Genomic DNA, 23,092 nt, shown 5'->3' with positions numbered 1-23,092 from the left:
TACGCAAAAATACAAAAAACTCTTGCTTGGCCAGACATATTAAATGTAGTGTTTTTATTGTCTTTCATCACACAGGTTGATCCTAAGCCAAAGTAGCATCTTGTTTGTTCCAGTGCTGTGATGACATTTGCTTTGGAATTTCCTGTGTGAAATCAGGAAGCTATTGCATTCAGAGACCCTCCTCATTGAAAATGCCAGTGTTTATGATACAGAATAAAGGTATTTTCTCCTACTTGTATAATAAAATAAGAAATAACAGAACTTGCCATACTGGATTGTGACAGACTTTGATGTATATTACACGCAGACTAATAAATTTGACATGAGCCCAATATTTATGTGCAAACATTAAATGAGGCTGAATTGCAGTTTCCATACAAGTGAATTTAGTGCAACTGAAGATCTGATAGCGATATATTAGGCCCAAATTTTATCATCATGCTATCAATGTTAAGTAAAACACATCACGTTATATACAAAAAAGCTCCTTTACCCCACTCACCCTTTATAAAGAATATGTTTGCTTTACATTTAATTGAAATTAATAAATTGAGAGGTTTTGTAAAGCACAGCAAGTGTTTTATGATGAGCCTCTACATACATTATGTACTGTTACCGTATTTCTTTCTATGCTTTCCATATCAGTAGTCATACTTCCCCCAGTGTAATTTATTATTTTGTAACAATAAAAAAACTGAATTGGAAACAAACCCAGTTCTGCAATACAAGACTGATAAAGATTTTTATGAAGTCTTTGGTGTAGCAGATGACTGAACTCCAAAATATATTGTTCCCCATTCCCAGCATCTTCATAGCTCATTTAGTAAGATAGATCAGGCTAGGTTGCTTCACAATATAGAAGCTGTGGTACCTTTAGTACTTATTAAGGTGCTAGATCCGGAATTTGCTCCAGTCCAGGACCAGTAAGTTACAGTTGATAGATGCAGTTCATTCTGAACATAACCACTAAATCCAGGAGGATTCTTGGACTATATTGTGTTGAATTTGTGGTCAGTGTGTTTCCAGATTATATCAAAACTGGGAAGGCTTAACAGAGACTTAATATAGAAATAGATGTTCTTGTGGATATGTAACCATGATAAATGGAGTTTATGTAGATAAGTATTGTATCATGAATGTTGGTAGGACCACCGCTGTACACATGCTACAATGTTGACAGGTTGAAAAGAAAAGAATCAGGTATCATGGTATGTTTCTAAATTAAGAATTAGAATAGGCCATGCGACTCATGAATCTGTTTTACTATGTAATAAGATCAAGGCCAATCTGAATCTAAGCTTCATATCTATATTCAAACACCTTGACTCTACATCTTTTAACTCACTTGGCCTCAAGATTGAGTTTTGAGTCAAGATTTGTACTTATTAATTGAACTATCATCTGTTACTTTTGTGGTAGTGAATTCCACACTTCTAGTTGCACAAAGTGTTTCCTAACTTCGCTCACAAAATGTCTTCCTCTGATTATAGGGTTTTCTTGTCTTATGTTAAGCAGGTGCAAATATCACATTCCTTAGAATATGTTGAAGACTGTTCCTTGCAATTCAGTATATCAGTAAACAATAGGTAGTACTATATAATATCTCATAATAAATAATGTTTAAGAACCTTGATAATATTCTGGTAAATTTGCCCTTCTTGCAAAGTTTATCTTTTTAAGCTGTCATGTTCATAACTGCACATAGTACTCTGTTCTAAAAAGAATTTTGCTTAACATTTCCTTTCCTTGATGTTTTACCTAGCCAAGTCTGTTAATGTCCCTTCAATCTCCTTAGTTGCTTTATCTTGGAGAATTGTGTGCAGTTTTGGGCTCCTTATTTTAAAAAGGATATACTGACGTTGGAGGAGAGGGTTCAGAGAAGATTCACGAGAATGGTAACAGGAATGAAAGGGTTACCGTATGAGGAATGTCTGGCAGCTCTTGGGCTGTCTTCCCTGGAGTTCAGGAGAATGAGGTGGGATCTCATAGAAGCATTCTGAATGTTAAAAGGCCTGAACAGATTAGATATGGCAAAGTTATTTCCCATGGTAGGGGATTCTAGGACAAAAAGGTACGACTTCAGGATTGAAGGATGTCCATTTAGAACTGAGCTGCAGAGAAATTACTTTAGTCAGAGGGTGGTAAATCTGTGGAATTTGTTGCCACGAGCAGCTGTGGAGGCTAATTGGGTGTATTTAAGGCAGAGATAGATAGGATCTTGATTAGCCAGAGCAACAAACGGTATGGGGAGAAGGCAGGGGAGTGGGGATGACTGGAAGAATTGGATTAGCCCATGATTGAATAGCAGAGCAGACTTGATGGGCTGAATAGCCTACTTCTCCTCTATGTTATGGTCTTATCTTTATTTTCACCAACAGTTTTCAATGTGAAACTTTCTTGAATAGCTTCCATATAAACTACATCTATAGTGGTTGTCATGTCTGCTATTTTTGTTACTTAGCAATTAGCCTTGTAGATAGGAACAATATTTTGGCTGTCTTTTTTTATCATCCCAAGTTCCTTTCAGTCACACTGACGTGAATTACAAATAAACATTTACTTCTCCACAATTGATGTTGGTACAGTGGATCTGGGATTTTGTGGTTCCTTTCTTTTATCTTCCTTAAATAATAGTTATAGATGTGATTTTCCAGTTTAAGGGAGAATTTCAAAATCAACTGAACTTATGGCTAAAAAAATCTGCAATCTTGTCAAAGAGTAAATATACTGTATAGAAACAATAGTTATCAAATAATTAAAAATAATTGTAATTCAAACATTAATCACAATATTAATTGCACTGTAAAATATTAATTCCAATAAATTACATTTGTAGGAATAAATTGTTTTGTTTTAAGTGTTTTGGTGTTCAATATTTTTCAATAGTTTTGTTAATTTTTAATCAGGGACATTCATGGAGTATTCACATTTGTTTTTATTGGTTTGGTAGCCAGTTAAACTAGGGGTATGCTATAATCAACTATCAAAATGATTTCAGTAGTCTCGTGAGGTGGAAGACTTGTTCTGCCCCCTCTGTTCCCTATGTGATGCAGTGACATCAGCGGCTTACTGCTTATGATTTAGAACAGGGTTAAAAAGGAAGGTCCTTCTAGAGGTTTTGTAAAGAATGAGTGTGGACTTCACAGACATTGCTTTTTTTATGCAAATATTTGTAATTAGTGTTTTGATAACAATTATACATTAATCTGCTGCTTTGTTAATCACACACAGATTAGTCAACATCCTAAAGAGAAACTGTGTAAATCTAGTAGTGGATAAAATAAGCACACCATTGAGGTGGATTTCAAGCACGAAAGGAATACTTATTTAATCTTAAATTGCTTCTGCAATTGTGAAGAGGATTCTGAAATATTGAAAGATTTTCTGAACAATTTTGCCAAGGCTTCACTAACACTTTAGCAACATTTATTTTTCAACCTCTTCATGGACTTCAACTACAGATATTAGGAGCTGCCCTCTTAATCCTGATTGGTTGCATTTCAGGAGGTTTTGCAGAAAGAAAATGCTTACGTACTTATGATTAGCTTGCTAGCAATGCCTGTTGGTCTACAGGAAGAGAAGGAGAATAGAATATTTATGCGACATTGTGTTGTTGGTCATCATTAATATTCAAGGGACAGGCAAGTGGTTGGAAGTTTATCTTGTGACATGGTACCACATCATAGAAACATAGAAAGCCTACAGCACAATGTGCCGAACATGTCCTTACCTCAGAAATTACCTAGGGTTACCCATAGCCCTTTATTTTTCTAAGCTCCATGTACCTATCCAGTAGTCTTTTAAAAGACCCTATCGTATCTGCCTCCACCACCGTTGCCGGCAGTCCATTCCATGAACTCACCACCCTCTGAGTAAAAAAAACTTACCGCTGACATCCCCTTTGTATCTACTTCCAAGCACCTTAAAACTGTGCCCTCTCATACTAGCTATTTCAGCCCTGTGGAAAAAGCCTCTGTCTATCCACATGATCAATGCCTCTCATCATCTTATACACCTCTGTCAGGTCACTTCTCCTCCTCCGTCGCTCCAAGAAAAAAAGGCTGAGTTTACTCAACATAGTCTCATAAGGCATGCTCCCCAGTCCAGGCAACGTCCTTGTAAATCTCCTCTGCACCGTTTCTATGGTTTCCACATCCTCCCTACAGTGAGGCGACCAGAAATGAGCACAGTATTCCGTGGGGTCTGACCAGGGTCCTATATAGCTGCAACATTACCTCTCAGTTCCTAAACTCAATCCCACGATTGATGAAGGCCAATGTACTGTATGCTTTCTTAACCACAGAGTCAACCTGCGCAGCAGCTTTGAGTGTCATATGGACTCCGACCCCAAGATCCCTCTGATCTTCCACACTGCCAAGAGTCATACATTAATACTATATTCTGTCATCATATTTGACCTACCAAAATGAACCACCTCACACTTATCTGGGTTGAACTCCATCTGCCACTTCTCAGCCCAGTTTTGCATCCTATCAATGCCCCGCTGTAACCTCTGACAGCCCTCCACACTATCCACAACACCCCCAACCTTTGTGTCATCAGCAAATTTACTAACCCATCCCTCCACTTCCTCATCCAGGTCATTAATAAAAATCACGAAGAGAAAGGGTCCCTGACGCACCCCACTGGTGACTGACCTCCATGCAGAATATGACCCATCTACAACCACTCTTTGCCTTCTGTGGGCAAGCCAGTTCTGGATCCACAAAGCAATGTCCCCTTGGATCCAATGCCTCCTTACTTTCTCAATAAGCCTTGCATGGGGTACCTTGTCAAGTGCCTTGCTGAAATCCATATACACTACATCTACTGCTCTACCTTCATCAATGTGTTTAGACACATCCTCAAAAAATTCAATCAGGCTTGTAAGGCATGACCTGCCTTTGACAAAGCCATGCTGACTATTCTTAATCGTATTATGCCTCTCCAAATGTTGATAAATCCTGCCTCTCAGGATCATTTCCATTAACTTACCGACCACTGAAGTAAGACTCACTGATCTATAATTTTCTGGGCTATCTCTACTCCCTTTCTTGAATAAGGGAACAACATCCACAACCTTCCAATCCTCCGGAACCTCTCCTGTCCCCATTGATGATACAAAGATCATCACCAGAGGCTCAGCAATCTCTTCCCTTGCCTCTCACAGTAGCCTGGGGTACATCTCATCTGGTCCCAGTGACTTATCCATCTTAATGCTTTCCAAAGGCTCCAGCACATCCTCTTTGTTAATATCTACATGTTCAAGCTTTTCGGTCCTCTGTAAAACATCCCTACAATCACCAAGATCCTTTTCCGTAGTGAATACTGAAGCAAAGTACTCATTAAGTACCTCTGCTATCTCCTCCGCTTCCATGCACAGTTCTCCACTGTCACATTTGATTGGTCCTAATCTCTCACATCTTATCCTCTTACTCTTCACATAATTGTAGAATGCCTTGGGGTTTTCCTTAATTCTGCCCACCAAGGCCTTCTCATGGCCTCTTCTGGCTCTCCTAATTTCATTCTTGAGTTCCTTCCTGCTAGCCTTATAATCTTCTAGATCTCTATCATTATCAAATTTTCTGAACCTTTTGTAAGCTCCTCTTCTTGACTAGATTTACAACAGCCTTTGTACACCATGGTTCCTGTACCCTACAATCCTTTCCGTGTCTCATTGGAATGTACCTATGCAGAACTCCACGCAAATATCCCCTGAACATTTGCCACATTGCTTCCTTACGTTTCCCTGAGGACATCTGTTCCCAATTTATGCTTCCAAATTCTTGCCTGATAGCCTCATAATTGCCCTTACATCAATTAAATGCTTTCTTGACTTGTCTGTTTCTATCCCTCTCCAATGCTATGGTAAAGGAGATAAATTTGTGATCACTATCTCCAAAATGCTCTCCCACTGAGAGATCTGACACCTGACTTGGTTCATTTCCCAATACCAGATTAAGTACAGCCTCTCCTCTTGTAGGCTTATCTACATATTGTGTCAAGAAACCTTCTTGAACACACCTAACAAACTCCACACCATCTAAACCCCTCACTCTAGGGACATGCCAGTCGACATTTGGGAAATTAAAATCTCCCATCACGACAACCCTGTTATTATTCCACCTTTCCAGAAACTGTCTTTCTATCTGTTCCTCGATGTGCCTGTTACTATTGGGTGGTCTATAAAAAAACACCCATTAGAGTTATTAACCCCCTTCCTGTTCTTAACTTCCACCCACAGAGACTCCGTAGACAATCCCTCCATGACTTCCTCCTTTTCTGCACCCGTGACACTATCTCCGATCAATAGTGCCATGCCCCCACCTCTTCTGCCTCCCTCGCTGTCCTTTCTGAAAACATCTAAAACCCGGTTCTTGAAGTAACCATCCCTGCCCCTGAGCCATCCAAATCTCTGTAATGGCCACAACATCATAGCTCCAAGTACTGATCCACGCTCTAATTTCATCCACTTTGTTCATAATACTTCTTGCATTAAAATAGACACATCTCAAACCATCACCAGAGTGTGTCCCTTCTCCATCACCTGCCTATCCTCCCTCTCACACTATCTCCAAGCTTTCTCTATTTGTGAGCCAATCGCCACTTCCTCTGTCTCTTCAGTTCAGTTCCCACCCCCCAGCAATTCTAGTTTAAACTCTCCCCAATAGCCTTAGTAAACCTCCCCGCCAGGATATTGGTCCCCATGGGATTCGAGTGCAACCCATCTTTTTTGTACAGGTCACAACTGCCCCAAAAGAGGTCCCAATGATCCAGAAATCTGAATCCCTACCCCCTGCTCCAATCCCTCAGCCACGCATTTATCCTCCACTTCACTCTATTCCTATACTCACTGTTGCGTGGCACAGGCAGTAATCTCGAGATTACTACCTTTGTGGTCCTGTTTCTCAGCTTCCTTCCTAACTCCCTGTAGTCTGCTTTCAGGACTTCCTCCCTTTTCCTACCTATGTTGTTGGTGCCAATACGTACCACGACTTCTGCATGTGATCAATTTTGGTCCAATGCAGGTTTGGTCAGAGTTTATAATCTGGATGGCCAAACTTCTTTTAAGGTTCGAGTTTGGCTTTCAGAAAGTCACACTCTGTTTGACTTTTTGAATTTAGGCAGATAGAAATAAGGAAGCTATTGCATCCAGTACATGATGCTTTCTAACCTCAGAAGGTTGGTCATAAAAACATCCATTATCTGTAGCATCTTGGACCTAATGTATCAGAAGACCATAATTGGACTGTCTTCAGTAGTTGTGAATATACAGTGTTCTTGCAACCTCCCCGTTGAATCCAGGGCCTGTGTTTTATTGACTATGCCCACTACTCATAAAATGTAATTGTTGGCCCGCAAGTATCGCTATGCTTCATAGCATGCCCACAGCTTACTCTAACCCGTACATCTTTGCAATGTGGGAGGAGACCAGGGCACCTGGAGGAAACTCACATTGTCATAGGGAGAATGTACAAACTCCTTACAGGCAGTAGCAGGATTTAAACCCTGATTGCTGTTGCTATAAAGTGTTATGTCAACTGCTACGTGACAGCGTCACCCTTTCCAAAAGACTTACAGCCTGCTTTTAGCCTCTCAAGACCTTTTGATTTAACAGTAATTCTTCTAAAGGAGCCCCTTGGGATACAGGATGATTTGCTTCCACTCACATTTTAAGGACTCTGAGGCAGCTAATGAGCCCAATATGGAACTTTGGATTCTTCCACAGATGGAGGAAGAAGTGGCAGACAGAGGAGGCAGGTGGGTAGTTTGTGTGCTGCTGAGCCCCTTCTGAAACTTATGCAGGACTTCTGCATGCTTCTAATACATGTGCATGTGGCCCTCAATACCATCTCAGATTCTCCTTCTGCACTTTAAGCATTTTGGAAGTGGGGTTAGTCAGTGGGGATCTTACAGTTTTTCGAGTAAGCTTTCATCACACCTTTGATTTTTTTTTCTGTTAGCCTCTATGCAACAAATATGTTTTGTATTTTATAATTTTTGTAAGGCAGAGTGTTGGTAATAAAAATGCATGTATAAAGGTTTGCCGGCCTTGTTCCTCAGGACCCCCTAGAAATGTTCATCCAATTGCCATTAGATTTAGTCACCTCTATCTATAGATGTCGTTAGTCACAGAGTAGAGAACCGTGTCCATGCACTCATTTATTCATCTATAGTAATTCCATGGCTGTTCATGTTATTTTATTTAGTTAACTTATCCTACCAACCTTGACCATCCAAAGCTATTAGCTTTACCAAGAACTGGGCAACTTTATTTGTGGTCTGATATATAGTCATAAAGGATGGAATGATCACATTATTTTTTTCCGGTGCCTTTGTTTTCCAGTGGCCTTATAACTCAACCTATATGGTTGATGTTCACTCACAATCGCCTCCACTTTGATAATGAACAGTAGACTACACTAATTTTTTTTCTCCAAGGAACAAACTCAGAAAAGGTAGCTGGCAGGAAAAAAAAGCATACGTAAAGAAGAATGGCAACTTGAGATGACAGAATGCAACACATGGAGCAATTAGAAAGGTGTGGAATAATTTTACCCCAAGTCAGAATGCTTACCTCATATATTCAGAACAGACTAACTTACGCACACTAGGTGAACCACAATGGTTACAGGGTCACTCCAGGCAAGGATTCCTCCCAGCTGGTGCTGAGCCTTCTCTCTGAAGCAAAGTGGAGACCTTCCAATGACCAGATGAGTTGAAGCAAGAATCTATTGGGGCTCTTCAGCTGAGCTCAGTCAGTTAATTACGTAAGGTAATTGGGTTTTCAATGTGTAGCAAAAATTGAATGCTGAGGCTCCTGCATTAGTCAGTGTCAACCATGTTGTGAACCAGCTGTGTACATGATGCGCAAGCCAGGGCAGTATGATATGGAGCACAATCTGTTGTCCAAGTAGCAGCCTCCCCTTTTCCATGTGGTTGATGAATCCAAAGGAATGGCAGAGATTTATACAGTTGCTGAGGAAATGCTGCATCAAACATGTGAGCATGAAGCCTGATTGAATTAATCAAGTATGCAAGATGACCAAGAAATGGTCATTATGTTTCACTCTGGAAAAATGCATTAAAAATTCCATGGCCTGCTATGCAGTTGACTTTCAAGGCTCACATGTCAATGGATAAGAGTAACTTTTGTTTCCAATGGTTAGTGGAACATGAGATCATTTTGGTTAGATGTTTAATTTCTTGAGATGGGCATAGATCTTCTGGTGGTTCCCTGCTGTACTAAATGTGCTGATAGGAAAGAACACGGACTTTCCAAAGGGAATTCTGGTGTAAAACATCAATGGAACTTGTATGCTTATGATGACCTAACAAACTCCCCATTCATTGCCCAATCCTCTGATGTTTCCCTGACAGCACTTCTGCTCACTCTACAGCAAAGACCTTGATATGTACTATCGCAGCTCACAGTGGCAAGCACAGAACCAAAACAGTCCTTGGCGTGGACACACCCCATAATGCTGCACTACAGATTACATATTGTCATCACCATGGAAATGTTGCCAGTCTGCACAAGTACAACAACTAAGTTTTATTAACTTATGTCAAATCGGCCAATAAAAACAGCTACAGCATAGTGATTGCCTAAGCTAGTTTAACATTACATGCTCTGCAGGTTAAATGTACGGTATCTATTAAGAGATTCTCAAGATATTGCAGTCGATATTATTTATCTTGAATTATTTTTCATTACTCTGATGCCCCTTTCAGGTCAATTGTATTCTGAAACCTTTTTTTCTGAACTACAGTAATGCCTTTAAATACTGTCAGCATTAATCTTTGATAGTGTAAACTGCAGCCTTATCACTGACAATTTTTCAAGTTGTGTAGTTTACTTCAGATGGTATGCAACTGCTGTAACAGTGAATCTCTACTGTGTTTACTTCATAACTTCACTTGGCTTTATTCTTCTTATGTTAACTGTTCTGCTGGGGTATAAAATCATCTAGTTCATTAACCTAACTCATATATTTAATTTTAACACAATAATTTATAAAAATGTATAAATAGTCAAATGCAGAACTTATAAAAATGTAGGAGTGAAGCTGAAACACATCCAAGGCATACTGTCTGAAGCTAGTCCAATATTGGATCAACTTGCAGTTTGTTGTCATCACATATGAATTTGGATCAGGAAATAAAACATACAGAATTGTCATGGAGAATACAGGGTCAAAATCTTGCTTTGGAGAAGGGAGTTAAAAATTTCTTTCATAGCTGTGGTTTTTAAGTTGACAGGTGTGGATTGAATTGGGGTTGCAGATAATGAGGGACATCAAGGAAAACTAGTGTGAGCTGCCTTAATAACTATTGTCCAGTAGCACTCACATCTATGGTGATGAAATGCTTTGAGAGGTTGGTCATGGCTAGAATCAACTCCTACCTCAGCAAGGACCTGGACCCACTACAATTTGCCTATTGCCATAATAGGTCTACGGCAGACACAATCTCAATGGTTACTCACACGGCCTTAGATCACCTGAACAATACGAACACCTATGTCAGGATAACACCACCATTCCTACAGTCCTGACTGATAAGCTACAGAACTTGAGCCTCCTTCTGCAATTAGATCCTCGACTTCATAACCAGATGACAACAATCTGTATAGTTTGAAAATAACATCTCCTCCTCACTGACAATCAACACTGGCACACCTCAGGGACGCGTGCTTAGCCCACTGCTCTACTCACTATACCCATGATTGTGTGGCTAGATATAGCTCAAATGCCATTAATAATTTGCTGATGATGCAACCATAGTTGGCAAATTTCAGATGGAGACAAGAGGGCATACAGAACAAGATATACCAGCTAGTTGAGTAGTGTCACAGCAACAACCTTGCACTTAATGTCAGTAAGACCAAAGAGCTGATTTAATCCACACTTGAAGGAGGACCAATCCTCCTAGAGGGATCAGAAGTGAAGAGAGTGAGCAATTGCAAGTTTCTTGGTTTTAAGATCCCTGAGAATCTAACCTGGTCCCAAATTGTCGCTGCAGCTATAAAGAAGGCAAGACGGTTGTTATATTTCATTAGGAGTTTCAAGACATTTGATTTGTCACTTAATACACTCAAAACCTTCAACAGATGTATCGTGGAGAGCGTTTTGACAGGCTGTTTCATTGTCTTGTATGGGGGGGAGGGATGTGGGTGCTGCTGTAAAATTAGTCAGCTCTGTCTTGGATACTAGCCTCATCTTCAAGGAGTGGTACCTCGGAAAGGTGGTGTCCATTATTAAGGACCCCAATTGCCCAAGTCATGCCCTCTTCTCATTGTTACCATCAGGAAAGAGGTACAGAAACCTGAAGGTACACACTCAGTGATTCAGGAATAGCTTCTTTCCCTCTGCCATCTGATTTCTAAATGGACATTGAACCCATGAACACTACCTGACTTTTTTTAAAATTCTGTTTTTGCACTATTTTTTAATTTAACTACTTAATATACATATATATACTTACTGTAATTGATTTACTTATTTGTTTTTCTACATTTATCATGTATTGCATTGTACTGCTGCTGCTAATTAATAAATTTCACAACATATGCCGGTGATAATAAACCTGATTCTGATTCCGATTTTTCGAAACAGGACTTTATTTACATCATTAATGGACTGTGGGAATCCCTGAAAGCTCAGCTTTTATCACCCACTCAGAAAGTACCTAAAAGGTGAGAAAATGATTCTCTTTCTTCATACACATCCCTTCTTCGTCATCTTAAGACATTCTTTGCACATTTTCAACAGAGGGGGAATTGAATCTCACCATCTGCCCTGGCAGCCTTCAAGACACCTATACCCACAATCACATTTTAGACTTCAGTCTTCCAGAGAGTGAACCCATGGAAAATATTTGGTTCAGATAGAGTCCTTTGCCTTGTCCTTAGATCTTGCACAAATCTGCTGGTGAGGGAATTTGTAACCATTTTTAACCTCTCCCTAATTCTGAGGTTCCTACCTGCTTTAAGCAGGCCACTATCATCCCAGTGCCTAAGAATAATAAGGTAATGTGTCTTAACGACTGTCGCCCAGTGGCTGTGACATTCACTGTTGTTTGAGAGGGAGGTCATGGCAGACATCAATGCTAACTTCTCAGACAACTTCAACCCACTGCAATTCATCTACTGCCAAAACAGATCCATGTTGACACCATCTCCCTAGCCGTACGCTCATCTCTGGAGCATCTGTGTGGTAAAGAGACTTTAGTTATTATACATCTGTCTTCAATACTGTAATTCCAAGCAAACTGGTCTCCAAAACCTAGACCTGAGACTCAACACTTCCCTTTGCAACTAGATCCTGGACTTCCTGACCAACAGACCATGATCAGTAAGGATAGACAACAAACATCTTGGCACTCAACACTAGTGACACACAAAGCTGCTGCTGTATCCTCAGCCCACTTCTTTATTCCCTATATGCTCATGAATGCATGCCCAAATTCTACTCTTACTCTAGAAGTTTGTAGATGACACCACCATAGTTGACCGTATTTCAAATAATAATGAGTTCTCATGTAGTGAGGAGATAGAGAACCTTAGTGGCATGGTTTCACAACAACAATTCTTCCCTCAATATCAGCAAAGGAACAGAGCTGGTCATTGTCTTCAGGAAGGGGTGTGGTGCACATGCTCCTGTTTGCATAAATGATGCTGAAATCAAGTGGGTTGAAAACATCCTATCTGGATGTATCATGGCTTTTTACAGCAACTGCTCTGCCTGTGCTTGCAAGGAACTCTAGGGAATTGTGGTCACAGCTCAGCACATCCCTGAAACCAGCCTCCCCTCCATGGACTATCTATACTTCTCACTGCTTCATCAAAGGAGCCAGCATAACCAAAGACCACACCCATCCTGAACATTTTATCTTTTCCCCTCACCCATGGGGCAGAAGATACAAAAGCCTAAAAGCATGTATCACTAGGCTCAAGGACAGCTTCTAACCTGCTGTTATAAGGCTATTGAATAGTTCCCTAGTATGATGTTAGACTCTTGACCTCTCAATCATGAGGCCATTCCCAGGTTGGAGGAGCAACAACTCCTATTCCATCTGGGTAGCCTCCAACCTGATGACACGAGCATTCTGATATCCAAATTCTGATGTCCCCTTTCGCCCTCCCCTTTACCTCTTCTTCAATTCCCCACTCTGGCTCCCCTCTTACCTCTTCTCATCTACCTATCACCTCCCCCTTTCTTTCTCCTATGGTCCACTATCTCCTATCAGATTCCTTCTTCTCCAGCCCTTCACATTTTCCACTTGTCACTTCCCAGTTTCTTACTTCATCCCCTCTCCACCACCCATTGGCATCACCTATCATCTGTCAGTTTGAATTCCTTCCCCTCCACCCACCCATCATCAGCCAGTGAGAACAGCAAGAAGAGTTTAAAGGGAGACAGTTATTTCTTCAGCGGTTTGATTGGGGCATGACTGCGCAGGCGTGTGGACGTCAGCCAGTGAGAACAGAGAGAAGAGTTTAAAAGTAGACAGCTTTATAGAGCGGGCATCAGAGTAAAGGGAAACAGAGTAGGAAGGCTTTGGCTCAACTGGTATTAGGCAATAACAGGTCAAGGTGAGGTAGGTTGCCTGTGTAGAATACAGACTGTAAGCAGTGGATGTTGTCTATATGGACTTCAGTAAGGCCCTTGACAAGGTTCCACACGGAAGGTTAGTTAGGAAGGTTCAATCGTTAGGTATTAATATTGAAGTAGTAAAATGGATTCAACAGTGGCTGGATGGGAGATGCCAGAGAGTAGTGGTGGATAACTGTCTGTCAGGTTGGAGGCCGATGACTAGTGGTGTGCCTCAGGGATCTGTACTGGGTCCAATGTTGTTTGTCATATACATTAATGATCTGGATGATGGGGTGGTAAATTGGATTAGTAAGTATGCAGATGATACTAAGGTAGGTGGCATTGTGGATAATGAAGTAGGTTTTCAAAGTTTGCAGAGAGATTTAGGCCAGTTAGAAGAGTGGGCTGAAAGATGGCAGATGGAGTTTAATGCTGATAAGTGTGAGGTGCTACATTTTGGTAGGACTAATCAAAATAGGACATACATGGTAAATGGTAGGGCATTGAAGAATGCAGTAGAACAGAGTGATCTAGGAATAATGGTGCATAGTTCCCTGAAGGTGGAATCTCATGTGGATAGGGTGGTGAAGAAAGCTTTTGGTATGCTGGCCTTTATAAATCAGAGCATTGAGTATAGGAGTTGGGATGTAATGTTAAAATTGTACAAGGCATTGGTGAGGGCAAATTTGGAGTATTGTGTACAGTTCTGGTTACTGAATTATAGGAATGATGTCAACAAAATGGAGAGAGTACAGAGGAGATTTACTAGAATGTTACCTGGGTTTCAGCACCTAAGCTACAGAGAAAGGTTGAACAAGTTAGGTCTTCATTCTTTGAAGCGTAGAAGGTTGAGGGGGGACTTGATAGAAGTATTTAAAATTATGAGGGGGATAGATAGAGTTGACATGGATAGGCTTTTTTCCATTGAGAGTAGGGGAGATTCAAACAAGAGGACATGAGTTGAGAGTTAGGGGGCAAAAGTTTAGGGGTAACACGAGGGGGAACTTCTTTACTCAGAGAATGGTCGCTGTGTGGAATGAGCTTCCAGTAGAAGTGGTTGAGGCAGGTTCAATATTGTCATTAAAAAAAAAAATTGGATAGGTATATGGACAGGAAAGGAATGGAGGGTTATAGGCTGAGTGCATGTCGGTGGGACTAGGTGAGAGTAAGCGTTCGGCATGGACTAGAAGGGCCGAGATGGCCTGTTTCCGTGCTGTAATTGTTAAATGGTTATGTGTGTGAGGCCGGTGTTCTGTGCTAGGTGTCAGATGTCGGAAGTCCGGGAAACTCCCAACCTCCCGGACGGCCACATCTGCACCAGCTGCGTCGAGCTGCAGCTCCTTAGGGACTGGGTAAGGGAACTGGAGATGCAGCTCAATGACCTTCGTCTGGTCAGGGAAAGTGAGGAGGTGATAGATAGGAGCTATAGACAGGTAGTCACACAGGGGCCTGGGGAGACAGGTAAGTGGGTAACAGTCAGGAGAGGGAAAGGCAGCAGTCAGAGGCTAGAAAGCACCCCCGTGACTATACCCCTTGACAATAAGTGCTCCTGCTTGAGTACTGTTGGTGGGGGGGGGGGGGGGGGGGGAGCTGCCTATCTGGGGGAAGCAACAGTGGCTGCGCCTCTGGCACAGAGTCTGGCCCTGTGGCTCAGAAGGGTAGGGAATGGAAGAGGATGGCGGCAGTGATAGGGGACTCTATAGTTAGGGGGTCAGACAGGCGATTCTGTGGACACAGGAAAGAAGCACGGATGATAGTTTGCCTCCCAGGTGCCAGGGTCCGGGATGTTTCTGATCGCGTTCACAATATCCTGAAGTGGGAAGAACAGCCAGAGGTCGTGGTACATATTGGTACCAACGACATAGGTAGGAAAAGGGTGGAGGTCCTGAAAACAGACTACAGGGAGTTAGGAAGGAAGCTGAGAAACAGGACCACAAAGGTAGTAATCTCGAGATTACTGCCTGTGCCACGCAACAGTGAGTATAGGAATAGAGTGAGGTGGAGGATAAATACGTGGCTGAGGGATTGGAGCAGGGGGTAGGGATTCAGATTTCTGGATCATTGGGACCTCTTTTGGGGCAGTTGTGACCTGTACAAAAAAGATGGGTTGCACTCGAATCCCATGGGGACCAATATCCTGGCGGGGAGGTTTACTAAGGCTATTGGGGAGAGTTTAAACTAGAATTGCTGGGGGGTGGGAACTGAACTGAAGAGACAGAGGAAGAGGCGATTGGCTCACAAATAGAGAAAGCTTGGAGACAGTGTGAGAGGGAGGATAGGCAGATTATGGAGAAGGGACACACTTCTGGATTTGAGATGGTTTGAGATGTGTCTATTTTAATACAAGAAGTATTATGAACAAAGTGGATGAAATTAGAGCGTGGATCAGTACTTGGGGCTATGATGTTGTGGCCATTACAGAGACTTGGATGGCTCAGGGGCAGGAATGGTTACTTCAAGAACCGGGTTTTAGATGTTTTCAGAAAGGACAGCAAGGGAGGCAAAAGAGGTGGGGGCATGGCACTATTGATCAGAGATAGTGTCACGGGTGCAGAAAAGGAGGAAGTCATGGAGAGATTGTCTACGGAGTCTCTGTGGGTGGAAGTTAAGAACAGGAAGGGGGTTAATAACTCTAATGGGTGTTTTTTATAGACCACCCAATAGTAACAGGCACATCGAGGAACAGGTAGAAAGACAGTTTCTGGAAAGGTGGAATAATAACAGGGTTGTCGTGATGGGAGATTTTAATTTCCCAAATGTCGACTGGCATCTCCCAGAGACTGAGGAAGAGGTAGTTGGCAGTTGGAGAAATAGAGGAAGCTTGGAGATAATGTGAGAGTGAGGATAGGCAGGTGATAGAGAAGGGATGTGCTCAGATCGATGGTTGGAGGTTTATCTATTTTAATGCAAGGAGTATTATGAACAAAGCGGATGATTCTGGAAAGGTGTAATAATAACAAGGTTGTCATGGTGGGAGATTTTAATTTCCCAAATATTGATTGGCATCTTCCTAGAGCGAGGGGTTTAGATGGGGTGGAGTTTGTTAGGTGTGTTTAGGAAGGTTTCTTGACACAATATGTAGATAAGCCTACAAGAGGAAAGAGGAGAGGCTGTACTTGATCTGGTTTTGGGAAATGAACCTGGTCAGGTGTCAGATCTCTCAGTGGGAGAGCACTTTGGAGATAGTGATCACAATTCTATCTCCTTTACCATAGCATTGGAGAGAGATAGGAACAGACAAGTTAGGAAAGCGTTTAATTGGAGTAAGGGGAAATATGAGGCTATTAGGCAAGAACTTGGAAGCATAAATTGGGAACAGATGTTCTCGGAAATGTACAAAAGAAATGTGGCAAATGTTCGGGGGATACTTGCGTGGAGTTCTGCATAGGTACATTCCAATGAGACAGGGAAAGGATTGTAGGGTACAGGAACCATGGTGTACAAAGGCTGTTGTAAATCTAGTCAAGAAGAAAAGAAGAGCTTACAAAAGGTTCAAAAAACTAGACAATGACAGAGATCTAGAAGATTATAAGGCTAGCAGGAAGGAACTTAAGAAAGAAATTAGAGAGCCAGAAGAGGCCATGAGAAGGCCTTGGCAGACAGGATTAAGGAAAACCCCAAGGCATTCTACAAGTATGTGAAGAGCAAGAGGATAAGACATGAGAGATTAGGACCAATCAAGTGTGACAGTGGAAAAGTGTGTATGGAAGCGGAGGAGATAGCAGAGGTACTTAATGAGTACTTTGCTTCAGTATTCACCACGGAAAAGGATCTTGGTGATTGTAGGGATGTTTTACAGAGGACTGAAAAGCTTGAACATATAGATATTAAGAAAGAGGATGTGCTGGAGCTTTTAGAAAGCATCAAGATGGATACGTCACCAGGACTGGATGAGATGTACCCCAGGCTACTGTGGGAGGCAAGGGAGGAGATTGCTGAACCTCTAGCAATGGTCTTTGCATCATCAATGGGGATGGGAGAGGTTCCGGAGGATTGGAGGGTTGCAGATGAGTCTTACTTTAGTGGTTGGTAAGTTGATGGAGAAGATCCTGAGAGGCAGGATTTAGGAACGCTTGGAGATTATGATTAGGAATAGTCGGCATGGCTTTGTCAAAGGTAGGTCATGCCTTACGAGCCTGATTGAATTTTTTGAGGATGTGATTAAACACATTGATGAAGGTAGAGCAGTAGATGTAGAGTATATGGATTTCAGCAAGGTATTTGATAAGGTACCCCATGCATGGCTTATTGAGAAAGTAAAGAGGCATGGGATCCAAGGGGACATTGCTTTGTGGATCCAGAACTGGCTTGGCCACAGAAGGCAAAGAGTGGTTGTAGATGGGTCATATTCTGCATGGAGGTCGGTGACCAGTGGTGTGCCTCAGAGATCTGTTCTGGGACCCCTACTCTTCGTGATTACTCTTCTGGATGAAGTGGAGGGATGGGTTAGTAAATTTGCTGATGACTCAAAGGTTCAAAGTGTTGTCGATAGTGTGGAGGGCTGTCAGAGGGTACAGCGGGACATTGATAGAATGCAAAACTGGGCTGAGAAGTGGCAGATGAAGTTCAACCCAGATAAGCGTGAGATGGTTCATTTTGGTAGGTCAAATATGATAGCAGATTATAGTATTAATGGTAAGACTCTTGGCAGCGTGGAGGATCAGAGGGATCTTGGGGTCCAGTGTCCATAGGACACTCAAAGCTGTTGCGCAGGTTGACTCTGTGGTTAAGAAAGCATACAGTACATTGGCCTTCATCAATTGATTTTAGGAGCCGAGAGATAATGTTGCAGCTATAGAAGACCCCGGTCAGACCCCAGTACGGTGCTCAGTTCTGGTCGCCTCACTACAGGAAGGATGTGGAAGCCATAGAAAGGGTGCAGAGGAGATTTACAAGAATGTTGCCTGGATTGGGGAGCATGCCTTGAGAACAGGTTGAGTGAACTCGGCCTTTTTTCCTTGGAGCAACGGAGGATGAGAGGTGATCTGATAGAGGTGTATAAGATGATGAGAGGTATTGATCGTGTGGATAGTCAGAGGCTTTTCCCCAAGGCTGAAATGGCTAGCACGAGAGGGCACAGTTTTAAGGTGCTTGGAAGTCGGTACAGAGGAGATGTCAGGCTAAGTTTTTTATGCAGAGAGTGGTGAGTGCGTGGAATGGGCTTTCGGTGATGGTGGTGGAGGCGGATATGATAGGGTCTTTTATGAGACTGTTGGACAGGTACATGGAGCTCAGAAAAATAGAGGGATATGGGTAACCCTAGGTAATTTCAAAGGTAAGGACATGTTCGGCACAGCTTTGTGGGCCGAAGGGCCTGTTTTGTGTTGTAGGTTTTCAATGTTTTTATGTTTCTATCTTATTCAAGCTTTTTCCCTTTCCTTTCCACTCCTGATGATGAGTCTCAGCTTGAAACAATATTCCTTTTCATTGATACCAGACTGCTGAGTTCCTCCATTTTGTTGTATGTTTTGCTCTGGGTTTCCACTATCTACAGAAACGGTTGTGTTTATGACCTCACAATCTCTTAATGACACCATACTTTCTCTGTAACTCTTAACACATTATTCTGCATTTTGTTATTGTTTTCCCTTTATAACATCGCAAAGCACTGTGATGAAATGCAAAGTTTTTCACTGTACCTTGGTACATATGACAATAAAAATCTAATTTACCAATTTAGAAATTACAGTATGGCAAATTGCCTTCATGCACCACTAGAGCCTATATGATGGACGTAAATGATTTTTTAAGAGATTTGGGGAGGACAATAAAGTATCATCATATCCTGCTTGCACAACTCTTAACATGATGTATATATCTTTCTTGAAAGTTTTACTGGCCCTGAAGTTATAAAACATTTGAGACACATGTAGAGTATGTGCTGATTGAAACTACTGTGTAAACTCATTGTGAAATGAAGTCTGGCACATTTCAGTGCTTGGAGTTTGGAGCATTGTAAGTCTCGAGGAGGGTAAATTAGATCGAGAATGATGAGCTCTGGTCTAAAAGGAACTTGGGATAGGAAGAGCACAGTGAGTGAGGAGTAGCAAGTGGAAGTAGATGAGATTAAGAAAATAGATCTATAGACTAGGAGAGCCAAGAGTGATTGGTGGAATTGGAGGATGATAAATACCTCCACATCTCACTTGGTGGAATTGGGGAATGGTAAAAGTCATCACAGCTCACTAACTTTCAGGCTTAATTTTCTCTCCATTCCAGATTCTAATTTTACAGCACAGATTCCAAACCACATCTTGTAAATTTTTAAAACCACTCAAATGCCCCAAAACCCAAACCTTTTCAGACTCTGGGATCCGCAACTATGACTTTCAATTTAATTTTTCCCCAATCTATTGTTTTCAGTCCTTATAACCGCCAATTCTTTATTCCAGAACTTTCCACCATTTGGTGCATCCAAAGATTAACTTTGTTCCAGATTTCTTCTCCTCCATATGACCAAATCATACTTAGTGTTTATGTTAGTTTCCACTAAAACATCCTAATTCAGTTACAAACTAACAATGGTACTTTCCACAGCAAAACTGTCTCAGGAGAACTAAAGCTCAGATGAATGTGTTATATGCCTTGTGTTCCTACTCCCATAATGTATACCTATAATCAGAATCAGGTTTATTATCACTGACATGTTGCAAGTTTTTTTTTTTGCAGCCATAGTATCGTGCAATATATAAAAACACAGCACAAGTTACAAACATAAATAAATAGTGCAAAAGAGGGTGTTCATGGTCTGTACAGAAATCTGATGGCAGAGGGGAAGAAGCTGTTCATAAAACACTTAAGTGTGGGACTTCCAGCTCCTGTACCACCATCTCAATGGTAGTAATAATACACGTCTTGAGTGGTGAGGGTCTTTAATGAATTATGCCACCTTGAGGTACAGCCTCTTGAAGATGTCAGTGGTTGGGGAGGGTTGTGCCTGTGATGGAGCTAGCTGAGTAGGTTACCATCTGCAGCCCCTTTTGGTCTTGACCATTGAAAGAACTGCCCTATTAATCATAGTAACCTTTAATACATGATTCCACAACTTTGTGGACATGTAAACAGTGACAAAATCAGATTTTCAAATTAAATCTGGAAACCAGCTTTCCATTCTTCAAGTTGGTGAACATTAACAGGATCTTAAATCTAGTTTCCATAATAAAGCTTAAATTGTGACTATGGTATTTCTCCTTGCAGATAAGTAATCAATACTGGCAACAAATTTACTGGCTTAGAGACAGAAACATTTTAGCTATTAAAAGCAACTGTTAGTTATCTGGTAACTAAAATTGGCAATTTAAAAATAAATGTATTAAGTATTTCCAATAAACCATAAAGACTCTGGAACCCATTGTTGATAAAGCACCTTTAGTCTTTTTTGAGTTCTGAGTTTATACTCTTTGATAATATACTAGTGGATCACCACTGAGAAAGTTGAGAATTGCCTCCTTGAACCACTGCTATTTGTTATGTAGAAGGTAGGTGATATTTTCCCTTGACAAATATCATCAAATCCCATTTTCATAACTCGTAGCATGATATACATGTCTTTCATACTAGTCATTAGATTGTCAAGCATTTGAGACATCCATTCAGTATTGCTGATTGCAGCTAGAGTAAATACACCGTGAAAGTTCTGGCACAGTGTTGTTGCTTCTACACAGAATGAACCATTAAGAAGGTGAGAGTGAGTCACCTTCTTGAAGTGTTATGTTCTCCTTGAAAGCTCTCCCACTCTGCTGTCAGATAAGGAGTTCCAGGATTTCAGTGCAGCAAAATGAAAAGTGTCACATATCATAAGACAGAATGTATGACTTCCTCTTATCACTACACTCCTGATTCCTTTGTACCTCGTTAAGTTGAGTTCTGGAGGTGTTCTGTAAAAAGAAAAATTATGCTAAGAATAAAGAGGAGTAGACTTATTGGGCATATGATTATGAGCAGATGCATTGTACAATAAAACAACAAAACCTACAATACAGATATTTAACCTAAGAATAGAAGCTAAGTGATAGGACCCTGATGAGTTGAAAGGGGGAAAAAGGAGTGCCTGGCATTTTCAGAACTTGCTTTTGTCAATAAAGGTGACAAAGTCAAATTGCAGCCTATTAATGAAAGAGAATATTATAAACAACAGATTGATATAACTATGCCACCAAACCATAATGAAAATTTGATACTTCTGGAGGAAGTCCAAAGAATATTGGAACAATATTGTAAACGACTGGAATGTAATTAACATTGTGGGCAAGTAAACGATGTCTCAGGTTTATTACACTCTTGCATCTTAGTAAGTGAGTTGTGGGTAAAGACTCACTGTTGAGATTGGACCCCAAACATTGTAGGCTAACATTCAAGAACAGAGTGAGGGATTCGATCAAGTGTTTAACTGAGGGCCCATTGCTCTCATGGGTGGCACTGATTTCAAGAGCTATCTATTTTGGGCCCAATATGATGTTGATGCAATCATACAGAAGGCACACCAGTGGCTCTACTTCATTAGAAGTTTGAGATTTGGTACATCTTCAAAGATTGGCAAATAAGTTTATTCCTTTTATTTATCTGTTTGAACTTGCAATCTAGATACATTTATTTTAAATAATTCTCTCTCAGAAAACATCTACAGTTGCTACATTGAGTATTAGCCTTAATATATTAACATTAGAAATGAAATTACACAGTATTGGCAGCTTATTTCAACTGAAATCATCCAATTTGAGAATGGTATGTTTCTATTCTAAATGGTAATTACAGATTGCACTTTGTGGGAATGTCATTTGAATTGCATAGCAGTATCCCAAAAAATGGCAGGAGGCTTTACCAAACATGGAATAGAAGAATCAAAATGGTAATGAAGTGGAACTGAGAACCTACTCTCTAGCTTAATATATGCACAAGTTGTGCTGGTTCTGATTTAAAATATGTATAATCAAATCACTTGATAATGTTATGACCTAATAAAGCTCTCTTTGAAACAAGAGTTTTCATCAATACTCAAATTACCTAGGAAAGTTGATTTTAATCTAATGTCGCATATGACTGAAGCAACGTCTGTAAATCAAATCTGGGGGTTTTAAATTAACGTGTCCTGTTTCGTAAGGGGTTAATCAATTTGATGCGTCGAGGTCAGGATGTGATCATTAAAATAAGCAAAATGAGCTAAAGTCGAATGTCAGATAAGGGTGCAGTCCTACGGTGCCAGGGATGTGCTTGAGTAGGTTACGGTCTGGGCGCAAGACCGGGGCTAGCCGGGCTCGGCTCGCGACGTCCACTATCGGCTCGGTATCCGATCCGTGACATGGGATCTGCATCGAAAGGCTAGGCCAAAGAAATTGCCTTTACAAAGCTATAGCTCCTCCATTTTGTTAGGCTGAGCTTTTATTTCGCTGATGGCGACGGTTTAAGGCCGATTGATCATTCTGCCTCCCGGTAACACTCCCGACCAATATCCCTCCGCTGACGGGAGGCAATCCCTTGCAACCTCGGAAATGCCG

The 23,092-nt window shown here is 41.2% G+C and overlaps 1 protein-coding gene across 1 annotated transcript in view; it reads left to right on the top strand.

Annotated features, from left to right (window-relative positions):
- acbd4 (acyl-CoA binding domain containing 4) overlaps positions 1-23,092 on the top strand; it is a 245,714-nt gene that overhangs the window by 129,968 nt on the left and 92,654 nt on the right. The window contains exons 15-16 of the mRNA XM_073071607.1: positions 76-219; positions 11,619-11,698. The gene's annotated coding sequence lies outside the window, so the exon portion shown is untranslated. The remainder of the gene's footprint in view (positions 1-75; positions 220-11,618; positions 11,699-23,092) is intronic.

Source organism: Hemitrygon akajei, chromosome 18, assembly GCF_048418815.1.
Source record: "Hemitrygon akajei chromosome 18, sHemAka1.3, whole genome shotgun sequence".
NCBI lineage: Eukaryota > Metazoa > Chordata > Chondrichthyes > Myliobatiformes > Dasyatidae > Hemitrygon > Hemitrygon akajei.
Note: the sequence above shows the minus strand (reverse complement) of the source record. Positions and strands in the feature narration are given on the sequence as shown.